The sequence below is a fragment of the Malania oleifera genome, chromosome 1 (assembly GCF_029873635.1).
Source record: "Malania oleifera isolate guangnan ecotype guangnan chromosome 1, ASM2987363v1, whole genome shotgun sequence".
NCBI lineage: Eukaryota > Viridiplantae > Streptophyta > Magnoliopsida > Santalales > Ximeniaceae > Malania > Malania oleifera.
Window position 1 is genome coordinate 111,263,552 of NC_080417.1, and position 6,379 is coordinate 111,269,930.

The window sequence follows — 6,379 nt, forward strand, 5'->3', positions numbered from 1 at the left end:
AAGGTTGATAGGGAGTAAGTATTTACCGATAATGTCTTATCCTCACTATGCTATGAAAGGCTATAATGAACCTTAAACTCACTTGGGAAAATTTTAAGATTGACTGATTTACATCATGTACCAAATATTAGGAGAAACTTGATTTCTAGATTCATACTTAATAAGGTTCGAATTAAATTGGTTTGAGGACTCGTAATGTTGTCTTCTTGGGTTAGGGTCATTGTAATGGTGGACTATTGTGTTGATTGTTAATAATAATGTTTGTTTTTTCTACCTATTTAGTTTATTCTTTAGATAAATGACATGATAGTTCAGGACATATAAATTTGACTTCTATTAAAAAAAAAAAGAGTTTAGACTTAATAACATACTTAACTAACTTTAACAAATAAAAATGTAAAATTTGTATACAAGCTACATGTTGTGATAATGGATCAGATAATAAAGATGCACAATGGAAATTAAACAACAAGTAAATAAAAATTTACACAACCAGAACAACAATACAAAGATTTACGTGATTCGGCAAAGCCTACATCCACGGAAGCAATGACACACAAATTTTCACTAAGAAAATCAAGATGTACACAATACACTTCTCTAATGATCGTCCACTCTCTCATATATGCCCAAAATAACATATATAAAAATTTCTTGGAGGTTTCCCCCCATTTGCCCAACCACCCAACGTTCAAAATTCAAAAATTCTGAAAAACTGCTTGCAGCGCTAGCGCCTCTCGTCGATGAACTTCAGAACCTTCGTTGGCGAGCCTCTACTGTCCCCTCGTCGATGAACATAATCCTTCGTCGATGAGGCTGCTGTGCTGCCCCCTTTATGTTTTTCCTTCTTTGCTTATAAAAACAAAAGTATAAGAGCTACAAATAACAATCTCTGTCTTGGCAATTATATGCCCCTTAGAAGAGTCCCGAAAAACATGATCAGCTCCACCTTGAACTTAAAAACATTAGGTTTGGACTTGTCTCCCTTCAATCACTTGGAGACATGAAGCAAGTCCAAGCAATACTTGAACTTCTCTAAAGTAACTGATTTGGTCAGAATATTTGCTGCATTATCAGATGTATGAACTTTCTTTAACACAAGTTCACACGAAAAGATCAATTCTCGAACCTTGTGAGATCTCACATCAATATGCTTGGTTCTAGCATGATATACCTGATTCTTCGCCAAGTAAATGGCACTCTGACTATAACAATGCAGCACCACACCATCTTGTTGTATTCCCAGCTTTCTAACTAAACCAGTAAGTCATAAGGCTTCCTTTGCAGCTTTGGCAACTACCATATATTCCACTTCAGTCGTGGATAATGCAACCAGAGACTATATCATGGATCTCCAATACACCGATCCTCCTATAAAGGTAAGTACATATCCCGTTGTAGACCTTCTGTCATCTATATCTCCAGCATAATCTACATCAACAAACCTCATAATTGAAGGACAACCCTGTTGTTTGCCGAACATGATGCCATATCTCGATGTACCCCATAAGTATCTAAATATCCATTTAACAGCTTCCCAATGCTGCCTTCCTGGGTTAGAGAGAAACTTGCTCACCACGCTTACCACATGCACCAAATCTGGCCTTATACATATCATGACATACATTAAACTCCCCACAACACTAGCATAAGGGACCTTTGACATGTCCCGAATTTCCTCATCCAAACTTTGGCAATCTGCAGTAGACAACTTAAAATGATTCGCTAAAGGTGTACTCACCGGTCTAGCATCAACCATGCTAAACCTCTCTAACACCTTCTGCACATAACCACCCTGAGATAACCATAATCTCCCTGCAGTCCTATCACGGCGAATCTTCATCCCAAATATTTTCTTGGTTGAACCAAGATCCTTCATGTCAAATTCCTTATGTAACAGATCCTTTAACTTATTCACCTCAGTTAAATCCTTTGTGGTTATCAACATGTCGTTGACGTACAATAACAAGAAAATAAGAGAATCATCCTCAAGTTTATTCATATAAACGCAGCAATATACTCACACCGTTTGTAACCAATCTTGATCATGTAAGAATCAAATCATTTATACCATTGCCTTGGAGACTGTTTCTGTGATGAACCAAAAATATATATACGATTAAAGCATAATAATAATAATAATAATAATAATAATAATAATAATAATAATAATAAAATAAAAAAAATGCTCATTAAGTTAATATCAATACATAAGTGTTCTTTTGTAGAATCCTTAATTCAATGTTTAATGTCTAAGAAAGACCTTACCTTAGCGAGTGCTCAGAGACCATTGCAGCTCAGTCGCTCCCTAGAGGTCGGCCTGATCAAAATGGAATTTCATAAAATAAACAAGATAGACACTATTTGTACGCTTAAATAAGTACATATATATAAAATAGTGTTTTGACAGACATAATTTGTAGAAATACATAATAATAATAATAATAATAATAATAATAATAATAATAATAATAATAATATAGGTATCCTATTTGGGGCCCACAAGATTGTGTGGGGCCCACATGAGTTTTCGAAATTCGAATTTAATTCTTTAGAAAAAGAAAAAATACTAAAACATGGCTTAATGATATAATAATAATGATGATAATAATAATAATAATAATAATAATTTTAAAAATTAAAATAAATAAAATAAATAATTAATTAATTAATTAATTAAAGGGGAGTGGTGGCAAGTACTCCCACATGACCTCCATCCCTATCTCATACCTAACCTATGCCTAACCTATCCCATGCCCATTCTTTAAATATCTTAAAGTGAGACCAAGAGAACTTTGATACACAAGAAGAAGGGCATGAACTTGGAACAACTTATCATTTACTGAGGATAGAAGAAGCTAATAGGAAACTGGCGGTTCAAAATAATGAAGTAACGGGAAAGGGAAACTTGGTGGAAGATGACCAAGCGATTAGGGGGAATTTCTGAATAGGGAGACAAGTTACAGGGAGCCACAAAATAGAAAGTTCAACTCCAAAAGAAACAAGTAGGCCAACAACTAGCCACACAACCCAAGAGAGAATCAAAATAATAACCACTATGACAACAAATTGAGGTAAAACTCCTTCAGCATAAAAAAGACAAGAGGTAATAGTTATGTTTGTAGTAAACTAGGATATTATGCACCTCATTGTAGGTTTCACTAGAGGGGTGGTAATAATAATCCCTAGGCCAATATAGTGGAAGATAAGGTGATCACTATTGTGGTATTCAAGGTGAATCTTATGGAAAATTCATGTGATTGAGTAGGAGATATTGGAGTCACCAAACATATATGTAGTGATCATAACCTTTTCAATATATATGAAAAGGTTGATAGGGAGTAAGAATTTGCCGATAATGCCTTATCCTCACTATGCTATGAAAGGCTATAATGAACCTTAAACTCACTTGGGAAAATTTTAGATTGACTGATTTACATCATGTACCAAATATTAGGAGAAACTTGATTTCTAGATTCATACTTAATAAGGTTCGAATTAAATTAGTTCAAGGACTCGTAATGTTGTCTTCTTGGGTAGGGGCCATTGTAATGGTGGACTATTGTGTTGATTGTTAATAATAATGTTAGTTTTTTTCTACCTATTTAGTTGATTCTTTAGATCAATGACATAATAGTTCAGGACGTATAAACTTTACTTCTATTAAAAAAAGAGTTTAGACTTAAGAACATACTTAACTAACTTTAACAAATAAAAATGTAAAATTTGTATACAAGCTACATTTATTAGAAAAACTTTTACATTTGTGACAGCTAGAAATGCACAATTACTAGAAATTATTTATAGTGATTTAGGAGATTTTAAAAGTCAGACAAATAGAGGCAGTAAGAAATATTACATAATTTTTATTGATGATTTCTCAAGGTATACAATAATTTATTTATTTTATTTTATATATATATATATATATATATATATATAAACTGATCAAGAAGGAGAATGTGATTCAAGATTCTTGAGTGAGTTTTATAAACAAAATAGAATAATACATGAAGCATGAACTCCTTATACACTTGAACAAAATGAAATAGCTAAAACGAAAAAAAATAAAATAAAACATTGAAAGATATGTTGATTCTAATGTTAGTAAGTTCAGGTTTGCCTTCAAATACATGAAGGAAAGTATATCTACTAATTACCTACTTAATAGAATACCATCTTAAAAAAGTGATAAAACAGTAAGAGTTATAAAATTGTCATTGGTCATTTTGATTAAATGACCAAAATAGAGAATTGGCAAGTCTTTTTGCATTTCCCTAGCTCTTATGCTTTATTTTTAACCTTTCTACTTTATTTTTGGCATTTTTTATTGTGCTAATGATCCTGGACACTCCAAAATGGAAAAGTGGAGTTGACAACGATTTTTGACCTTGTGCAAGCAAATCAAGACAAAACATCTATCATTTCATGCTTTTCTACTCTCTTCTTATAAATCTAATAGCACAGGGTGATCCAAAAGCAATTCAAAATGGAAAGAGGAGCCATAACAGTGATTTTGACTTTAAGCATGCAAGTTGAGGCAAAATCTCTATCATTTCAGGCTTTTCTACTCTCTTTTTGCCAAACTGACTCCATCAAGTGATTCGGGATCGTTTGAAATGGTAAAATAGGTATGACAATAATTTTGACTTTGGGCATGCAATTTGAGATAGAAGTCTGATTCTTTCTAACCTTTTGGCTCTCTTTTTGTTAAATCTAACTACACCAAGTGATTGGGAGTAGTTCAAAATAATGAGGGGTCAAATTGTAATCTTGACTTTTGCACAAAAATTGAGATAGAGTTCTGACTTTTCTATGATTTTAACCATTTCTAGACACTCCTAATTTTTTTTTACCATTTTTTTGGACCACACATACCTTTTTCTTTTTTTTAATAAAATAATTTTTTTATAAAATTAATTAACATAACATCTTATTATAATATTTAAAAAATTAAAAATTAAAAATTGAAATAAAATTAGTGATAGTGTATTTATAGAAATAATAGTGTATTTAAGTCAGATAATAATGTGTTACACCTAATATAGAAATAGAAACATGAGATACATAATTTTTTTTATAACATTTTCCCTTTAAAACATAAAGAAGAAACAATAGATAAAACTTTAGATAAAAATGAAACATTTAATTGAAAGGACATTGTTGACAATAATATAGAAAATTATGAACCTAGGAAAAGTAAAAGAAGTAGAAAGGAAACAACTTCTGGTTTAGATTTTTGTAATAACTTTTTTAGTTGAAGATAATTCATTTATGTATTAACAAACTATAACTTCACTAGATGCTATTTTATAGAAAAAAAAAAATTGAAGATGAATTAGAATCACAAAAAATAAATAACATTTAAGATCTTGTAGATTTACCATCTAAACATAAAATAATGGGGTATAAAAGTTAGGTTAATTAGTAGCTAAACATATAAAAAAAGAAGAAGAAGGAGAAGACGTACATGTTTGATACTTGTTCACCAATTATTGAGGCAACAATTATTAGAGTTTTAATTGTCTTGGCTTTGATATATAGTTTACATATACACCAGATGGATGTAAAAATTACATTTTTGAATATTGATCTTGAAGAAGAAATTTATATGGAACAACACAAAAAATGTTATAAGGTAGATAACATTGAACATACAGTTTGCAAATTAGTTAGATCTTTTTATGGACTTAAAACAAGAACCTTTACGAAGGTATGAAAAGATTGATAATGTTCTTATAAGTGATGGATATAAAATCAAAGAATCAAATACATGTTTGTATAGTAAGTTTGATGGTGATAGTTGTGTGCTAATATGTTTATATGTTGACAATATGTTAATATTTGGTGCTAGTTTAGAAATTATCAAAACAGTCAAATTGTTTCTTGCTTCAAAATTTGAAGAAAAAGACTTGGAACAAGTAGATGTTATTCTAGGTTTACGAGTTTCATATGAACACAATGACATTTGTTTATCCTAGTCACATTATAAGGAAAAACCCTAACAAAATTTGATTATTTAATTACGCACTTGTTAAAACTTCTCATGATGCTAATTTACAATTAAAGAAAAATAAAGGTGATCATGTTGCTAATGTTGAGCATGTGTAAGTAGTAGGTTCTTTAATGCATTTAATAATTATACATGTCCAGATATTTCATATATATATATATATATATATATATATATATATATATAGACTAAGTAGATATAATCATAATCATGGACATGATCATTGGATTGTACTAAATAAAGTTTTAATATATCTTAAGGACATTCTAAATTATGTATTGTTTTGTTGTGCATACCCTATAGTTGTAGAAGTATTTTCTGATGCTAATTAGATATAGATATAAATGATATCAAGTCTACAAGTGA